The sequence below is a fragment of the Phocoena phocoena genome, chromosome 14, assembly GCF_963924675.1.
Source record: "Phocoena phocoena chromosome 14, mPhoPho1.1, whole genome shotgun sequence".
Classification (NCBI taxonomy): Eukaryota; Metazoa; Chordata; class Mammalia; order Artiodactyla; family Phocoenidae; genus Phocoena; species Phocoena phocoena.
The window spans coordinates 20,122,810-20,143,446 of record NC_089232.1 but is presented as its reverse complement, the minus strand read 5'-3'; the positions used below and the strand labels follow the sequence as shown (position 1 = coordinate 20,143,446).

Sequence of the window (20,637 nt, the reverse complement as noted above, 5' to 3'; positions counted from 1 at the left end):
GTTGACTTTTTTTTTTTTATTGGCAACTTCAACTGATATTCAAGAAAAATCCCGAGTCTCTAAAAGCACTTGGTTCTGAGAGCTGTTTTCTAAAGTGTCTGTATGTTATTGCCAGCTGGATTTAAGTTCCATCTAGAATTACCACAGGAACTATTTATTAGGTACCCTTTGCTAATGCTATTTTGGATAATTCTAGTGGTTAATAGTGGTTGATATATTGACATTAGCATTCTTATTTTTTACTGTTACTATTGTTTGTGACAGTAGTTGTATATTTAAAAAATAACAAGCTGGGATATTATTAGTAAATTGTTTTTAGTTGTATGTCTTTGGATTAGCTGAAATAATGAGCACCTATTCTGTGATGTAAAATGTGGGAATACAATAAATGTCATGAATGTAAGTATCCAAACTGAATTGATTTCTTTACAATTTACTTTTAGCTGAAGAAAAATGGGAGAAATAGTTACCTAATGCTTGAATAGAAGCCATTGTAATAAGGAAGAGACCTGTGGGTGTGTAATTGGTACTGATTCAAACTGTAAGAAACCAATAGCATCTAATTTTATGGCTGTGGATAAGGCATATTTTTTTCTTGGAATATTAAAAAGACTTAGGATTCTTATGAAGAGGGTGGAGAAAGCATCTAGGTAAAGTTGAAATAAGGCATTTAGTCTTCTATCAAGAAAAAGCATGTTCTGTATATGACTTGGAAAAGCTGTTTGGGACTTAGGAATTATATCATTGCTTTGTAGCTTATAAAAAACGAATATGTGGCTTTATCTGATTGCTAAAGCATAGAATGCAACTTTAGGTAGAGTTTTATTTTCAAATTATTTTTAAGCATTGAGTATCTCTTATTTATAAACATATTCAATTATATTATGAAGAACAAGGTACTTTTGGGAGTTCATTAATAAAGAAACTGAATGGAAGTCAGGAGTCTTGGAGGTGTTTTCGATTTCATTATGCTATATTTAGGGTCTAGAACAGTGTTTGGCAAATAGTAGTTACTCAATAAAAATTTCTAAGATGAATGAATATTTCTGATTCTGCTACCTTTACAAGGCTATAAAAAATGCAACTTCCTCTCTCTATAATAAATTTAACTTCTATTTTAAGCCCTTATTCTGTTGGGGAGGAAGAAATGCATTCTCAGTCAATTTCTAGGTTCCTCCTATGTTTCACTGGACCTAAATTTCGGTGGGGGGGCGGTTTATGTAGTGTAATGTCAGGATACTGGGTCAGCTGTCTAACCCTCTGGGTCACCTGCACCTGTACATGAGTGTCCTTGAGAGAGGCCCATTGACCAGCTGGTCTCCAGCTCTTGGTGTACCCAGGTCCCTGCTGAGTTGTCCCTTGGCTTTCATTTCACAATGGCAGGTTGAGCACATGCTGTATCCTCTCTCTCCTGCCTCAAAATCCAGGAAATGATAGAAAATATACTTAACTAAATAAGTAACAGATAATTAAATAGCTGAGCTCAAAAGCCTGTTTGAAAACTTTTGGTAGAACAAGAATTATGAAGAATCCACAAAAAATCAGACTGATTGAAGAAGGAAACTACAGCTCAGAACTTCCGTGGGTACCTCCTGCTGGAGAACACGGATGTGGTACTAAATTCACGTCCAGAAGTGGATGAAACTGAGATCAGGGGTGATCAGCTTAGGCCAGGGGTGACAAGGTGCTGATTCGTCGGAAGGAAGCCGGTTCGTCCTCTAGACCTCACGCCCCTCCCTGGGCCCCATGTACCAACTGTGGTTTCTGAATCTAGTTGAGAGCAACAAGTCTGGGATCTTGGTTTCAGGGAGCCAGGTGTGCCTCCAGGGTGATCCAGGCCCAGGTGAAAAATTTTAGGAGCGCCTACCCGCAGCATTGCTTCACCACTGTCACTGAATATTCTGTCCAGATACTGGTGTGGGTCTCTGCCCCACAAACAGGTACAGCACACAGTGCAAAAGGGGATTTCAGCTATATATATGAGCATACAATCAAGACTCAGCAGACATTTGAGGAAAACCTACATTATAAAATATAAATAAATAAAAACTATAAAGTTTAAAATAGCAAACTCAGAGCCACTCTGGGGTGGAAAGAATTCATGCTGAGATGTGAGGAACTCTGAAAAGCTTTATAAATACATCAGCTCCCTAGACTCATTGATTCTTAATGATCTTGCTCTGTCTGTTGGGCTTTGCTGAGAAAAGAGCACAGGTTCCTTCTGCCTTTTGTGGGAGGTTTTGTTACCTTCTCATCTTCAAATCTAGGGTGATCCTCCTTGAGGTTTGCCTAGTACAGTCTGAGTTTACATGTGTTTTTAGGTAATTATCTATAGTGTCCCTTTGATGATAAAACATATGATTATTTACTCAAGGATTATCTGGGGAACAGGGAACAGGATTTAGGGTCTCTTTCCTCAGGTGCCTGTGACTGTCTAAATACCCACTGCTTCCTCATAAGACAATCTGTCTTCCTCCAGATTGTAGAATCCTTGGTTAGGCTTGTGATAGGTAACCTAGTTCTTCTTCATCAGGTAATTGCCAAGTCTGCTATCTGTTTGCTGAGTCCTCTCCCGGGACTCTTTTTTCCCCTCTCTTTTCTGCTAAAGCTTCCCTAATCTTAAGCAATAAATCCAAATGGCTTAGGTGGTCCAAATGGGGAAGAGTAAATAGGTAAAAGGAAGAGTGCTAATAAGACACACACACACACACGCACACACACACACACACACACACACACACACACACACACACGTTAATATTCTAAACACTGTCCTACAACATCACTAAGTACCCTGTGGTCTTTGGGAAAATTATTTAAATACTCTGAGCCTTTGTGTCCTAATGTGAAAGCTATAAGACCTTTGAGGTTTCTCCTAGCTCTCATGATAAAATCATCCAGCTTGGGGTTTGCAGGAACTTTGGGCATCAATTAGCCCAACCATTCACCCCATGTAGACCTTCTTTCCATATATTTTTACCATTTGATTATGCAACCACCATACGAGTACTTTAAATAATGAAATAGAGGAGATAAGAATAACATTAATTTCTAAAAATTAAGTTTAAAAGGTGTGTTTGACAGAAAAGAAAAGAAATGAATTCAGAGGCCCATGAATGCTGTGGAAAATGACAAAGTACTGGTAAGTAACCACACTTTTTGGACATGTCTAACATGGGCACCCTGTCCTCAGGAAAGGCAGTTAAGATTTGTTGCAGCTCATTGAAGAATAGATAAAATTTAAAAAAAAACAACAACAAAAACTTGATCCAGTACTTGGCTTATAGTAAGTTCATAGTAAATGACAGCTTGTTTTTATTTTGGCTGTGGTGGTAATGGCTGTGCTGGTCCTTGAGGGTCTGGGAAGGAAACTGTCTACAGAAAGCAAATTACGTAGAGGAGGCAGAAAGTTATTTTCAGAATCTACTACATTATGCCCAGAGCTCTCCCCTGGATCGCCTGGTTATGAGACAACAGTTCCCAGCTGATCAATGCCCAATTTTAATGCTACAATTTCAAGCATCATCATACTTTAAAGTAGAAAGCCTCCCAAGACCTTGGTGATAGGCTGTGTCCCTGAGTCCCCAAATCCTTGTGTTCCTGTATGCAACTTGCTCCAGCTACCGACCTTTCACTGACTGAGTCCATTAAGGGAGTCATCAACCTTCACCTCCTGGGCTCTTTGCATCTTTCAAAGTAGAATTGTGGCCTCAATTGTCTTGGCAGTCATGTTCCCAACTTTCCAAATTTCATATTTTTCTTAGACTTTTGAGTCCACTTAAAAATACAAACTTGCTCTCTCCTTAACTGACAATGTGAAAGCCTCTCTCTTGAAGACAAAATCTAAATCACAACACTCATTGAAATCTACAGATGTTCCTCAACACTCTCTGATTCTATGGACAGCTGCTTCTGTCACCACTGCCTTCACAGCTCTCCCTCTGCTGTTCAGGTTTTTATTTATTTTTACTTCAGTTGTATTTGTGTGTGTGTGTGTGTGTGTGTGTGTGTGTGTGTGTATAAAATAAACTATACCTGTGTGGCCTATGATATAGAAAATTAAGACCCCAAAATGCATGCTTACAAAATAGCTAATTTAGGAAGTGATGATCAGCATTATAAAAGAGAGTTCTTTGCTTCCCAGCTCTTTTGTTGTCATTTATTTTTAACAGTGTGTTTCTCTGGAATATTTAAAATATAGTTTAACTTTCTTTAACTGATTGGTTTTACACCTAGAAAATAATACGTTGAACGAATAGAATGAATTTTTTTTCAGATGGGCACATAGGCGGTAACAGCCTGAGAAAGAGAATTCAAGGTGTGTATTAATAATAAAGCCCCCCACCTGGGTGAGCTGGGGTCCCGCCTTGCTCCTCACGCCACCCCCTTTCCCCACCACCTCCCTAAGCCCTTTCCTGGCAGATCTGAGATGACTCACATGTCCACAGTGGCAGTCATTAAAGACGTCCTGCTCTGTTGTATATATGTACCACATCTTCTTAATCCATTCATCTGTCAATGGACATTTCAGTTGTTTCCATGTTTTGGCTATTGTGAATAGTGCTGCTATGAACATAGGGGTGCACACAAATTAACCTATTTATGAATAAGAAACAGAATCATGGACATAGAGAACAGACTGGTGGTTGCCAAGGGGGGAGGGTGTTGTGGGAGGGATAGAGTGGGAGGCTGGGGTGAGCAGATATAAGCTTTTATATAGAGAATGGATAAACAGCAAGGTCCTACTGTATAACACAGAAAACTATATTCAATATATTATGATAAACCATAACGGAAAAGACTATTTTAAAAAGAAATGTAAAAACAAATAAATAAATAAATAAAATGGGTTGATCAAATGTGCAAAAAAAAAGTAGATTCCTAGGATTTTCAACCTGTAAGATGATATCTGCAAATAGAGTTTAACTTTTTCCTTTCTCATCTGAAAAGAAAAAAATTCATGTTTGAAGACCAAAAGAAAAAAAAAAAGACATCCTGCTCTGGGGCCTCTGCTCCATCCCATTCTTCCTTCCCCTCACGTGAAGCTGTAAACCTCACTGCACCAGAGCCCCTTTCCCGCCTCTGGGGTCCTAGGTCAATCCCCCCTTGTGCTGTACCGGCTAGTGGGTTTTGTTTCCGTGTCAGCACTTCCCAGGACTGTCCAGGTATTTACTTTCTTAATGTGTTCTGATTTTCCTGGTGCTTTTTCACTCTTTCAGTGTCCTGCAGCCTCTCCCTCCCGCTCCACTGAAGATGTGCAAAAGCTCCCCTTTGAGGTGTGTGGTGGGAAGGGGGGAGGATAGGAGTGTTCAACCTCTTCTCATTCAGGTGATACAGTGTGAAGAGCTGTTCCCTCTGTCTCCACCCCCACCCCTTTCAGAACACAGAGATCATCTCCACGGGGCCCTCCTAGACCCACTTTGCAGCTTTTGCATCGAATTCGGCTCTTTCTACACTAACTGTTAGGACCTGGAGGTTCCTCCAGGTTTCATTTGAGGGACCAGAAATGATTTTTTTATTTATTTAAAAAAAATTTTAATTGGAGTAGAGTTGATTTACAATGTTGTGTTAGTTTCAGGTGTACAGCAAAGTGATTCAGTTATACATACACACACACATATATATATATATATATATATTTTTTTTTTTTCCAGATACTTTTCCCTTAGAGGTTATCACAGAACATTGAGTATGGTTCCCTGTGCTATACCGTAGGTCCTTGTTGGGTACCTATTTTATATATAGTAGTGTATATGTTAATCCCAAATTCCTTATTTATCCCTCCCGCCCCTCCTTGAGGAACCAGAAATGTTTTATAACTAATTGGGAAAGGGACACGAGCAGCACAAGTAGAAGAGAAAGCAATGTTTAAACATTCTTATTTTGAAATTTTTGTTCTTATTCTTACTTTTGGACTCATTCTCATTGACACTTGGCAGCAACTTTTACTATGAAAGTTCTTGGTTTTGGTGGTGTTTTAAACTAGGCAGCAAATGAAGGAAACAGAAAGTCTCAGGGATTTAGAGATTTACCTTCCCTTAGGATCTCTTTCCTTTCATGAATATTTACACTGTGGATCCAGCTAATTCCTTTATACTGAAGAGATAGGGTATTTGAATGTTATTTTTAGTTTGAGGCCAATCAACAAAGGACACTTCATACTGTAGATGCTCCTGCTCTGCCAGTGGCTTCACAGGGACAGTCCTACTGATGTACTTGCATTTTTTATCTGATTTCCTACTTTAAAAATAGTTCACAGGGGCTTCCCTGGTGGCGCAGTGGTTGAGAGTCCGCCTGGCGATGCAGGGGACACGGGTCCGTGCCCCTGTCTGGGAAGATCCCACATGCCGCGGAGTGGCTGGGCCCATGAGCCATGGCCGCTGAGCCTGAGCGTCCGGAGCCTGTGCTCCACAACGGGAGAGGCCACAGCAGTGAGAGGCCCGCATACCACAAAAAAAAATATCAAAAATAGTTCAGAGAAGTAAAAAAATAAAATAAAATAAAATTGTAAAAGACAAAAGAAAAATGGACTGTATACATAAAATGAAGACTTGTCCTTGAGTGTATTATACTGGAATTCTAAGCTACTGGGAGGCAGGACCTTGTCTCCAGAGGCTTTTGAAGTCTTATAGTACCAGGAACGCCATTAGGCATCAGGGAGGCCACTGATAGAGAGTTTCATCAAATATGTGTTACTGATTCAGAAGAGTTCCAGGAAAACTTAATATTAGGACATTCTTGGTGTAATTCATCTCCAGGTGTTTTCAGTATGGGGAAAAGTCAACATAACTGTGAACTATTATTGCTGCTGTCACCAGGGGATTGTTGTAAAATTCTGGAAAGAGGGAAGGTGACTTTTTGATCAGGGCAAAGCTTTGTATGTGTAATTACACTCATCACCTGTTCTAAATGGCTGCAGTGCAGCGTTGAGACCTTCAGCTCCACAGAACTTCAGGACAGCAATAGGAGACAGGAAATTAACTGGAGAAGTTAAAAAAAATATAACTGTATCATCCCATCTAACACTTTTCTGTCAGTTTTTTATATGATATTGTTCTCTCCTGCCCCCTGCCACAAAAGGCAGTCCTTGGAGGCATTTTTTTCTGAAGATTTCCCACCTTCTGTAAAGCCTTCCTTTCTGTTAACAAAGGGACCTCTGACTAGACCACATCAGCATAGCTGTTAAATGTACAGCTTTTGGCATCACACAGACATGTGTTCAAATCCAAGTTCTGCCACTTCCAAGCCCTGGATCTCTGCACCTATTACTTAATCTTCCTAAGTCTCTTTATTTCCTTTTCTGTAATGTGGAGGTGATGGTGGTAACAATACAGATGTCAGTGGGTTTTAGGAGAGTTAAATGAGATAAGCAGAAACTAATACAACATTGTAAAGCAATTATACTTCAATAAAAAAAATGAAGTAAGCAAAAAGAGCTGCTATCCATAAATGTCCATAAACGTTATTAGTGAAGAAGGAGCAAAATGAAACCTTGAACTGACCCCTTTATACAAGTCAGCTTCACACACGAGTCAAAATCATTTGCCTCAAATTTCCTGTTACTTCGAACGAAAGCATCTTTTAGGACATAATTACACAGTTCTGAACCTTCATTTTCTTTTCTTTAATTTAATTTTTTTTACTATTATTACTTTTTGGCTGTGCCACGCAGCTTGTAGGAATTGAACCCAGGCCACCGCAGTGAAAGTGCCAAGTCTTTGCCACTGGACCACTGGGGAATTCCCTGAACCTTCATTTTTCTACTTAAATTCATTAATATAAATATGGTTTGCATGCAAATGAGTAGGTCCAGTGTGTACAAGTAACATGGAATGCAGTATGAAAATTTAACTATTTCAAAGAGAAAAAGATTTTGGTGGGAATCCTATCTAGCTTGACTACGTACTCACGGGGTACTTGTCTGGCTATTTATTTGGACTGCTTGTCCTAGAGATGGCAAATGGTATTGACTATGGCAGTACCAAGAGAAAAGTCTTAAAATCCCCCTCAGTGGATTCCAAAAGGTATCTTTGAGGTAAAATAGGAGGTCTTCGTTGGTAAGAAATTACACTTGAAATTTGATTTCTTCCTAGGAAGTGGCATTGCTTCTCTGTTTTATGTGATTCAGATTATAAATACAGAGGAGCAAAAATGTTTGAGGACTGGATTAACGTCTACTTTCTTTTTGTCGAGTTAAATCATTTTTCTTTAAAATTTTTAGAGTAAATGTTTGTAAGCTAAGAATTTGCATAAAAAATCTGAACCTAAATTGATTTGAATTGAAGTAATCTGCTTCCCTTCTTTTGGCAAGACTCAGATTTAAAGCCTGAACAAAAGGCTTTAAATAGCACCAAAATGTCTACTGGCCCCTTTGGCTTAGAAGTAGTGTTTGTAACAAATATGGCTGTTCTCCAGCCATCCTTTGGGGAGATTATGTGAGGAGTTTCCCTCTTTATAATGCTAAGTAGATCATTGGTACATTTTACTCTCAAGAAGGCTCCCTCCCAAACTGCTATGTGTCTCCACTCACCAGAGACCCTTATCTTGCCATGCCAGTTTCTGTCATTCACCTCTGTCACTCCCATCTAGGACTGACTTTTAAAATTTATTTTTTATTTTTAATTTTTTATACAATTTTTAAAGGTATACTCCATTTAGAGTTATTACAAAATATTGGTTATATTCCAGGTGTTGTACAGTACACTGTTGTAGCCTATCTTACTCCCAGTACTTTGCACCTCCAATTCCTCTACATATATATTACCCCTCCCCCACCACTGGTAACCACTATTTTATTCTTTATATCTATGAGTATGCTTCGTTCTTTGTTATATTCACTAGTTTGTTGTATCTTTTAGATTCCAAATATAAGTGATATCATATGGTATTTGTCTTTCTTTATCTTACTTATTTCACTTAGCATAATGCCCTCCAGTCCAACCATGTTGCTGCAAACAGGAAAATTCTATTTTTTTATGGCTGCCATATATATATATATATATATATATATATATATATATATATATATATATATATATACATCTTTTTATCCATTCATCTGTTGACTGACAGGTTGCTTCCATATCTTGGCAATTGTAAATAATGTCACTGTGAACATTGGGGTGCCTGTATCTTTCGAATTAGTGTTTTCGTTTCTTTCGGATGTACATCCAGGAGTGGAATTGCTGGGTCAAAGGACAGTTCTATTTTTAGTCTTTTGAGAAACCTCCATATTGTTTTCCAAAGTGGCTGCACCAATTCCCACCAACAGTGTATGTGGGTTCTTTTTTCTCTACATCCTTGCTAACATTTGCTATTTGTGTTCTTTTTGATTACAGCTATTCTGACAGGTGTGAGGTGATATCTCATTATGGTTTTGATTTGCATTTCCCTGATGATTAACAATGTTGAGCATCTTCTCATGTGCCTGCTGGCCATCTGCATTTCCTCTTTGGAAAAATATCTATTTAGTTCTTCTGCTCATTTTTCAATTGGGTTGTTTGAGTTTTTGATGTTAAGTTGTATGAGCTGTTTATATATATTGGATATTAATTCCTTATCAGTCATATCCTTTGCAAATGTTTTCTCCCATTCAGTAGGTTGTCTTCATTTTGTTGATGGATTTCTTTGATGTGTAAAAGTTTTTAAGTTTACTTAGGTCCCATTTGGTTATTTTTGCTTTTATTTCCTTTACTTTAGGGGAGGGATCCAAAAAAAAAAACACTGCTGCGATTTATGTCAGAGTGTTCTGCCTATGTTTTCCTCTAGAATATCCCATCTTACGTTCTGATCTTTAATCCATTTTGAGTTTATTTTTGTGTATGGTGTTAGAGAATGTTCTAATTTCATTCTTTTACATGTAGAAGTTTTCCCAGCACCACTTATTGAATAGACTGTCTTTTCTCCATTGTATATTCTTGCCTCCATTGTCATAGATTATCTGACCATAAGTGCATCAGTTTATTTCTGGGCTCTCTATCCTGTTCTATTGATCTATGTATCTATTTTTGGGCCAGTACTATGCTGTTTTGATGATGTAGTTTTGTAGTATAATCTGAAGCCAGAGAGTGTGATTCTTCCAGCTGTGTTCTTCTTTCTCAAGGTTATTTTGACAATTTAAAATTGAAATTTACACACCTGGAGAGATTCCTCATTGGTTGCAGGTACTGCAGGTGCTTGGGGAAATGCACCTACACTCCCAACGCATACAGTCAAAGGTAACAACTTACGTGGTGTGGTGGTTGGGAGAATTAAAATCAAGATTTAAAAATCATTTGGGTCGTGCTCACTTCGGCAGTACATATACTAAAATTGGCCCCTGCGCAAGGATGACACGCAAATTCGTGAAGAGTTCCATATTTTTTACTGCAAAAAAAAAATAATCATTTGGGTCTTTGTGGTACCAGATGCACAGCCTGAATTCCTATTTATATATGGGGGAGGAACAGTAGGTCGCCCCAGAGAAATGGAACTTGGTGTCACTGAAGGAAAGTCTCCCTCATAGCACTCTGCCCCAAAGCTAATCTTTCCTACTTCAAACCACTGAAGAACAGAAGGCAATCTGAATCCAGGGTGTAACAATCCAATAGGGGCTCAAGACTGGACAGTTGGAGTGAGGTAGTGGAGCCAGGATAAAAAGAAAGTGAGAGCATGCTACAACTGTGAGGTCAATAGGCTTTTGGCTATGCAACTACGAGTAAGGGGACCTAAGAATGACGCAGTTCTAACCTCTTTGGCATATAGTTTTTGGGTGGAGATATGTGTGTGTGTGTATTTAACCAAAATAAAACTTTCCATGGAACATCATTTGTGCATACTTCAGGAACTGCTTTCTGGTATTTTCTCTCTTTTCCACTGCCCTGCCCTATTGTAGTATAATTTATTCTATAAAATTTTTTAAAAAGTGACCTCAAATCATTAAATTGATTTTGCAACCCAATAATGGGTCATGAATTGTAGTTTAAAAAACTGTAATTACATTTTAACATGTATATATAATAGTTAAATAAAAATAATATGAATCAACACTGATGATAGGGATCTACTAGATTGTTTTTAAACAGATTTCAGAGATGATGTATGTAAATTGCTTTTAGCAAATACTCTGATATACAGCACAAAGTCATTTATCATTGGCTATTATTTTTGTGTGTAAGATGAGACAGTTATTTGCATAAAAGTTTCCAACACTTTATTGAATTATTTGAAAACAGAAACAAAAATAACAACAGCAACAAGTGACAAGTACAATAATTGTTTTGGATAAATTGCATGAGGGAATTTGGTCCATGGCCAATTGATTAGTGCATGCTGCTTTGTTTGCCATGAAATGAAGATACACATTTCCTTTATTTTATGTCAATAGGTGAGACTGAAGGGTTGTCAGAGTTTCCTTTAAATGTTTTGCTTTCTTTGTCCCTCCTGAGCTGACCTCTTTCCTAGTCCTTCTTCTGGGCTCTGTGAGCTCAGCTCTCCTACCCAATTCCTCATGAGCTGGAGGATGCTGCAATTAATGCTGATGGTGGAGAGAGTACATTACTTCATGAGAGAGGATTGCTTTCTCCCTTTGCTCCAAGATTTCACCTTATGGTGATTGTATTTTCCTTATACTTTGATTTATGGGATAATATTAATAGATATACTGATGTTAAATATACTCTATAATTAAATATATTATTCCTGCTAATTTATTTTTTACAGATACTACTTAATTACTTATGCTACCATTTATTGTAAAGTTTTGAAATTATATTCATAAATTAGGTTAGTATATAACTAGATTCTTGGAGTCATTCGTTCATTTATTAATTTATGTGTCATTAAACAAGTGTGAATTCAGTATCTGGTCTTAATGGAATTTATAGTCTGGTAATAGATACATGAAAATATCCTGGAAGAAATGACATCTAAATTGACCTCTGTGTTCTTGGCTGCTGTAACACAGAGATTTGATTGTCTTAAATGACTCAAATAAGAGACAGTTTTATTTCTCTCCTGCACAGTAATGTGAACTGAGGAGTATAGGCTTAGTGGGGTATTTATACCAACTTCAACATGTGCCTTCCAAGTTTATCTCCAAACCATCACCCTTTCCTAGCCATCAAGAAGATGGACAGAGAATCCAGGATAAGTGTCCTTGTGGAGATGACCTGAAAACTGCACATAAGCCTTCTGCTCACATTCCCTGGCCACATTTAGTTGCAGGGGATATTGAGAAATATACTCTGTATTGAACAACCAGACACCCAGCTAAACTGTGGGTGCAACAAGGAAGAAAGGAAGAATGGATAAAGGATGGAAGTTAGCATCCTCTGCCAAAAGCTCTAAAAGGAGTAAGTAGCTGAAGGATGCAGAGGAATTAGTGTTGTAGTTCACTTGCAGTCCGTAAAATGATATGGAGAAGCAAACAAGAGATTTTGTAATGAAATATTGAAAATGCAATGAGAGGGCATGCCCAGAGAGCACTGACCACTGAAGTCCTACAGTGAGGGGCATGCAAACCAAGCATGGAAGGCCGAATGGAAGGGGCTTCCTATCTAGGTGGAGATCTGAAGAGTGAAGTTACCTATCAGATGATAGCTGGATGGGGTGTTCAGGGCAGAGGAGACATGGAATTCCAAGGCCCTGATGTGAGAATGAGCATGGAGTGATTAGGAAACTGAAAGAATTTCAATCTGACAGATAGGCACATTGAGGGCAAGGTGGGGCAAGAAATGAGCCTCTGAGAAGTGAGCTGGAGACAGATCATGGCCTACTCCATGTTGAGGGCATTGAACTTTATCCTAAAGGCAAGAGGAAATCATTGAAGAGTTTGGGCAAGGAGATAGTTGAATGCTATTCCTTATTCTAAACCCAGCCTTATTTATAGCTACCATGCTAATTCCCAGAGCCAAAGGAGGAAAGTGTGAAACATGAAAACTTTCTGCTCAGTCCTTGAGAGTAAACCAAGTATAAATGTTTCCAAGATAGCTTAGTGTGGCTTTCATATAGACTAGCTATAAAATACTTTATGTAGGTAATAATTGAGTTTCTAGTCTATTTCTTACTTATTAATTGAACTGGGTAATGGTTATACTTTGAGAAACAAAAAAAAAATCAGTCTACCATTAACCCAAAATAGAATTTCTCCACATTATAAGCAGATTGATCAGCAGAATGGGAAAGAGAAGGAGGGACCAGAAAGGGAAGTATAGTAGTCGTTTAAAAAAACAAACAAACAACCAGCCAACCAGTGGAAGACGTGAATGTGAAGTGGTGCTCGATGGTGTCCTCCAAGCATTGACTCACCAACTTTGCCACTGAAGTAGCCCTGGGCATCTGGTGATTCAAGAACACACACACATGGTTGGTAGCAAGTGGCAATTTCTTAGAATCTCAGTTTTAGTTTTAAGATGAATATAAATTTTGTAGAATGTATTTGCTCTTTTTTTTTTTTTTTGCGGTACACGGGCTTCTCACTGCTGTGGCCTCTCCCATTGCAGAGCACAGGCTCTGGACGCGCAGGCTCAGCGGCCATGGCTCACGGGCCTAGCTGCTCTGCGGCATGTGGGATCTTCCTGGACAGGGCACGAACCCACGTCCCCTGCATCGGCAGGCGGACTCTCAACCACTGTGCTACCAGGGAAGCCCTATATTTGCTCTTTTAATAAAAAAGGAAACTCTGTCTTTCCCCCTACTGTTTCTGTTAAATATTATTCCAGGAGAATGTCCTGTACTATTCCATTTTCACATACCCTGGAATTGTACATTGTGTTCCTGATGACATGGAAATCTGGATTTGAAAAATACTGACTTGGTCAACATCTAGAGTGAGAGAGGACTGAGAGCTAATTAAAATTCATGAATGAACTAGGGAGACACCTAAAATGCCACTCCATTAGTTTAAAGTGAGAAACTGAGTGGTTACACCCAGCAGAAATGTTCCTGTCAGCATAATCAGCTTATGTCATGCTTTAGTTAAGCTATAAGGGAAGCCAAATCAGACCCAGACATCACTTTATTGATTTACCAAGAGAAATCACTGTAACCCAGACTAGAAATAGTCCTGTCAGCATGATCAGCATATTCTCTGCTCACAGATAGGCTTACATGGAAATCAGGAGGTTGCTCGGTGAGCATGGAATCAAGAGGTTTAGGTATAAAATGTAAGGACAACCTGCTGGGGCAGTGTGATACCCCTGGCTCACTTCAGATCCAAGTGGTAAATTTCAGTTTAACTTTCAAAAAGTCATCTCGTTCCCTCATTTTCAAGGTCTTAGGGGCACAGTAGCCCTCCAGTGTTTATTAGCATACAAAAGAGAATTTGAATTAAGACAAAAATAGTTTAGATATTATAGTGTTAAGCTGCAGCAAGAAGCCATAACATGTAATTTGGGCCCATATTTTGCACTTCCAGATGCTTTCTTAATCAGCTTTCACTTTCATTTTCACTGGCCAGAGGGAACAGACTGGCATCTCTCATGGCTGAACCCACCTTGTTTTGTTTGCATTGTGTGATACCTTTTTTAAGTGGGTCTATCACGTAAAACTCACATATATATCTGGATTCCTGGCTGCCATCCTGAAGGAGTGTACAAAGTTCGCTGGGTATCTGAGTGATTCTTTTAATGAATAGAACTAAGAAGCTAGACAAAATGTACAAGCCTCCTTCAAACGTATTGTGACCTGGGAAAACAATAACAAATCCCAAAATGTTAAAGCAAATAAAAGAAGAGAAAATGGCAAGCTTGAAAGATAAGTGACCGAACTAAATTTCAACCTTAGGTTATATGGCAAGGCTTGTTTCCGTTTTCTGTTGAAGGATGCATAGCCCAGAGTAGACATGATATAAAGTCTGTTTTGTGGTAGAGATGGAGAGGTAAATAAGAACTCCCCTCATAGAGTGGGAATACCAAAGGACAACAGCAAACTATCAGTAAACTCAATCCACAAAGAGTGAAACCATCTTGTCTTTAGTAACCTGGGCCTGAGCGGAGGAAAAAAAATGTTCCCCTTGAAAATTTGAGTTGGCCTTCGACAAGTTTTGCAGCCAGAATTCATGCTATCTGTGTGGTCAAACCCCAAATGAAGAATTTAATATAAGTTGATGCCAGGATGATAGTGAACATAGTAATTGGCAGAAACAGATTTTCTGGAAATATAAAATTTCACATAAGGCATAAATAATTTCCAAGATATTTTTTAAGATGTATTTCAAGAAATAATGTATTTAAGGCAAAAAGGTATTAATATATATCATAAGTAAGAGCCAGTAGAATAAACAGAAAGCACAGGAGAATCACATTCATAAAAGCTACAGATAATAGAATTATCAGACATAAATATAAAATATAAATTTTTCTACTATGTTTTAAGAATTAAGAGAGGCTTAAAAATGTTAGCAATAAAAAGATTTTAAAAACAACACAATTTAAAATGACCTAAATAGGCCTTTTAGAAATTAAAAATATAGGTGGAAGTGTGTGTGTATAATGATTTAAACTAAAAATTCCATGGGTTGAGTTGACATATGCTCCCAAAAAAGAAGAATTAAATTGTTTCAGATGAACCCTCCCAACCAAGAATAAGTAAAATATTAAAACCACTAGAAAAGTACTAAGTGAGCAAGCTCTTGAAGGGTCAAGATTTTGGAAAGAGGGAAAATCCAGAAATGTGAATATCTGCCAATTACAAAGCAGTGAATAAGGCAAGGAGGGATTGAGAAGAGCTTTTGGTAGTTTCACTAGTCTAGGGGGACAGGAATTGAAGTTCAGGAACAAAAGGTCTAGAAGGCAGCTGTTCCAGTTACTATTGCTGCATACAAATCACCTGAGATGTAGTGTTGCATAACTATTTTATTATGCTAAGAGATTCTGTGGTTCATGAATTCTTTGAGGTTACAGCAGGGTGCCTTGTCTTTGTTCCATAGTGTTTGAAGCTTCAGCTGGGAAGGTTCAAAGGCTGGGGGTAGCATGATGTCTGGGGACTAGAATCACAGTCTCAAGGAGGAGGAGCCTTCACACATGTATGTAGGACTTGATGCTGGCTGTCAGCTGGAACCTTGGCTGAGGATGTCATCCCAAACACAAGATGTGGCCTGTGCATTTATTATCTCCAAATTTTCTAGTTTGGGCTTCCTCGTAGCATTGTGGCTGAGTTTCAAGAATGAGAATCTCAAAGAAAAAGAGGCACAAGTACAGGGCATTTTTGTGATCTATAGTCAAAAGTCACAGGCTAGGATTTCTATTCTAATATATTGATAAGGTTGTTACAGAGGATCAGGATCCTCTTATCAGGATCAAGATAAATGGACATAGATTGTTAGAACCATCTTTGGAAATTATGATCTGGAATTTGGAAATGTGCAGTACCCCACATTTTTACCTGGGACTCTGGAATGGGTGAAGTGTGGGGATCAGATCTTACAAAGACTAAAGCCCAGTTTCAGATCAGCTCAGTCTCTCATTAGATTAAGATGATCTATCTTTACCATAATATTTTGCTCACAAACGAACTAATTTCTCTCTGGAAGAAGATATCATCATCTCTAACTTCTTATTTACTATAAGTGTATAAGAATATAGTATTGATATTTAAGTACATAGTACATAGAGTACAAGTTGTGATATTACATTAAAAATAACAAGGCATGAAAAAACAATATTGACTGAAAAAAAGAGAAAATATAATTTAAAATTAATCCACAAATGATGCAAATATTAGAATTATCAAACAGGGATATTAAAGTTCTGTAAATTAATGTGTTCAGGAAATTAAATGGCAAGATGGAGGGAGCTATAAAAAAGAATAAAATAGAAATTTTATAATTGAAAGCTACAATAACTGAAATGAATTCAGTTGCTTTAGTTAATAGCTTTAGTAGCAGGCAGATTAGACAAACCTGAAGAAAGAATTTGTGAACTGAAAGATAAGTCAGAATTAATATCCAGAATAAAATATAGAGACAAGAGGTTGAAAAACCTGAAAGCTGATACATAATTAAGAATTTTCCAAGACTGATGAAAGACATTACTACTCAGATTCAAAAGTGCCATGCACTTCAAGAAAATTGCACACAGTTATTTCCTAAGAAAACATCAAAAATCAAAGGTAAAAAGGAAATTTTCAGAGCACTCAGAGGAAAAAGACATGTTACCTTAAAAAGAGAGATAACTTTTACCTCAAAATAAGAGACAACTGACTTTTAGCTAGTGACAATGATAGCCAAAATTAATGGAATGAACTAATCAGAGTACTGAAAGAAACTGCTATCCTATAATTTTTATCCAGGTAAGATATTATTCAAAAATAAAGTTGAAATAAATGCATTTTCATGTAAACAAAAATTGAGAATTTATCACCAGCAGATCCACACTAAAAGAAAATACTTGAGTGTTCTTCGTCCAGGAAAATGAGCTTGGATGGAAGCATAGAGGTAAAGAAAAGAATGTGGAACAAAGAGTAAATATGTAGGTAAATCCAAATGAATGTTGACTATGTAAAACTATAATAATAATGTCTTTTGAGGTGAAACATGAAAAGAATTAAATATATGACACATAGACATGCACACATAACATACACACATACACATACACATGTGTGAGGATAGAATCAGCAGTAAATAGGAGTTAACTAGTCTCAGATTGTTGCATTGTCCAGATTGTGGTAAAAGTAGTGATTTGTCCTATGTTTTTTTCCCCTTGCTTCCTTTTATATTATTTAACCATTTTTAGTCAATTATCGCTGTTAGCTTGTTAGCTATATGTTATTTCACTACCCTCTTAATGTGTACCATGGAGATGATCACATGCAGTCTACTACATAGAGCAATACTAAGATATATATTGGTAATGGTATAACAGTAGTCATTTAATGTAAACAGACTAAGTACTCCAATTAAAAGACAAAGATTTTCAGGCTGGATCCAAAAAGAAGCTGGTAAGATATCTATAAGATATGATTTGACTATAAAGATACAGAATGTTTGGACATAGCAATAGAAAGACATTCCATGCTATCTCCTTATATGAACCTTTTACAATGAAGTGAAATCAAAGTCAAAACGTTTAGGCAATACTTTGTAGGAGTGGGGGGAATAAAGAAATAAGTGGTACTAGAAGTAGATGAGGAAATTTTTTTTTAAGTTGCAAGAAATTAGACTATGATTTTTTATAATATTTTATTGTGGAATTTTTCCAACATACAGAAGAGTTGAAAGAATGTAACAGTTCAGTGTTCATAGCCATACCACCTAGATTCTATGCATTTTGCTGCATTTGCTTTGTTGTACATCTATTCATTTATCCATCCATTTCATCTGCTTTTTGAAAATTAATTTAAAATTAAGCTGCCAATATCAGTGAACACACTGTGTTTTTACACCAATGGGGATGATTTGGAAAAGAGAAAAAAATTGATGATTCCAAGAGAGAGTGATACAGTTGCAGGGACAATGTCTTTGAATAGTCAAGATGGGTTGGTTCAAGTGAGAAAACAAAGCTGTTTATTAGCATTCAGTGGAAACATGGGAACTTTATCAGGAGGATAGTTCCACAGGAGGAAAGTCAGAGTCCAAGGTATAGGGGCAAGTGGTGGGTAGAGGTGATGGTGGGGTATGTATGTCATCTTCTTATCACTTCTGTTTTTCCCAGAAACATTAAACAAGAGACAAGGTGGTTATCAGCTGAGAATGAAGTAGGAGAAGACAGAACTGGTTTGAGGAAAAGATATGAAGTAATCATTGTGATAATGAGAGTGGGATTTTAGGGCATCCCTAAGGAACCATTTGAGGTTTGTGGTTATGGATATTTTCTGATGCGATCAATGTGGCGAGCTTAGGAAAAGTTGAGGGCAGTGTTTTTTCTAGATATTATAATATCATTCATATAAAGTTTTCATGTACCAATATGAATAACCTAAATAGTAATAAATTTTGGAGAACATTATTCAAAGATATGGACAGGCTTCCTCTACCTGTTGGGAGAAATTAGACTACAGAATTCAGAAATCAGACAACCTCACAGCAACCACAAACTTAATGTTTTTTATAGTGCTGTCAAATCGCCTCACTTAACTTAGAAATATTACAGTTAAAACTTCAATTCTATAGATTTGGTTTTAAGGAAGACATTAAGTGACTGTGAGTCAGGAGAGCTATTCATGAAGTTTTTTATGCTAACTAAGGTTCACAAAGAAGAAATGTTTAGACTATAAAACAAAGAAAAAATATATTATGAAAGAAAATATTCAGCCATTTAATTTTCTGTTGTTGGTTGTTTGGACAGCATTATCATTGCAACAAATTTCTAGCTCTGTGTTTTAGAAGAATTTATTTTTAACTGAGATAGGGTGAGGGGTGTATTGCACTTTTTTGGTCAACCCTTAGAATAACTCTGTATTCTATAAAGACTAGTATTTAAGCCTCATTTCTGTTCTCTTACATTCAGAAATGATTTCACATGTGAATAGAGGGTGTCAGAGAAGTAATTATAAACCTCAAAGCATATCTAGTGATTATATGAGTGCTGGATGTTAGTGAGGACTTTTTTGGGAAGACTTTTTCTGCTGTGTCAATTTAAATCAGTCATTGTTCTGAATTCTATCATGTCGCCACATAAAGAACTAAAGGGAATTTTAATAGGAAGTACTGTTGACAACACATGGCTTTCTTAAAACTCATTCTACTTTTAAGAAATAGGGAATTAAGGGCTTCCCTGGTGGCGCAGTGGTTGAGAGTACGCCTGCTGATGCAGGGTACACGGGTTCGTGCCCCAGTCCGGGAGGATCCCACACGCCGCAAAGCGGCTGGGCCCGTGAGCCATGCGACGGGAGAGGCCACAACAGTGAGAGGCTCGCATACTGCAAAAAAAAAAAAAAAAAAAAAAGAAATAGGGAATTAACAATGGCAGGGAGTCAAGAAAGGAACACATTCTCATTTACTTGCTGTGAATTCTATAGTGATTCATGGCAAACTCAAGAAATAAAACACAAGCCGTCTGTTGTTGTTAAAGGAAAATTACCCATTTTATATCTGCCTAAAGCAGCATCATATGGTAGGATCTCCAGCGCCGTCTTAAACCATGCCTTACTTCTTTGTTTGGCAATTTAGGCAAAATAAGAAAAGCTTTTCCAAATTGCCTTTTTTAAAGGAAATACTGCCTTTGGAAAAACATTGAATACATTTAGAATTTTAATGACTGCTAAGCTCAATTCTGTTAGTTTTTGAAGGTCATGGATTCTTTCACACTCATTTACATGTATTTGCGTTTAGGGCAGAGTTGTCATCTTGACCACACTTTAGTATACTGACCTGAATAATTTGAAATAATCCTGGAATCAAACTTAAATCCTTGGAATTGCCTTTTGTAGGAAGACTTTTCTTATGTAACTTAATTTTGTCAAGTCAGTATGGTCTTTGAGCTAAGAAAAGCAGGTTTTAACAGAGCTCAGATTTCTTTCAGGTGAGACAAGCACTCAAGAGAAGTTAATTGCTATCTTTCCTAAGCTGTTTTATATATCAGATCGTAGATCTAAAATTATAGTTGGAAGGTCAGAGATGATCAAGTCTAAACTCTCATTTTACACAGGAGGAAATTTAGGGCCAGAGAGGATTAGTTTGCCCAAGGCCACGTAGCCTTTGGTGAATTTTTAGTCATT

General features: G+C 37.4%; 1 protein-coding gene and 1 pseudogene across 5 annotated transcripts in view; both read left to right on the top strand.

Moving 5' to 3' along the window:
* CTNNA2 (catenin alpha 2) overlaps positions 1–20,637 on the top strand; it is a 1,049,032-nt gene that overhangs the window by 27,319 nt on the left and 1,001,076 nt on the right. The window lies entirely within an intron of this gene.
* On the top strand, positions 10,282–10,363 carry LOC136134297 (U6 spliceosomal RNA; annotated as a pseudogene).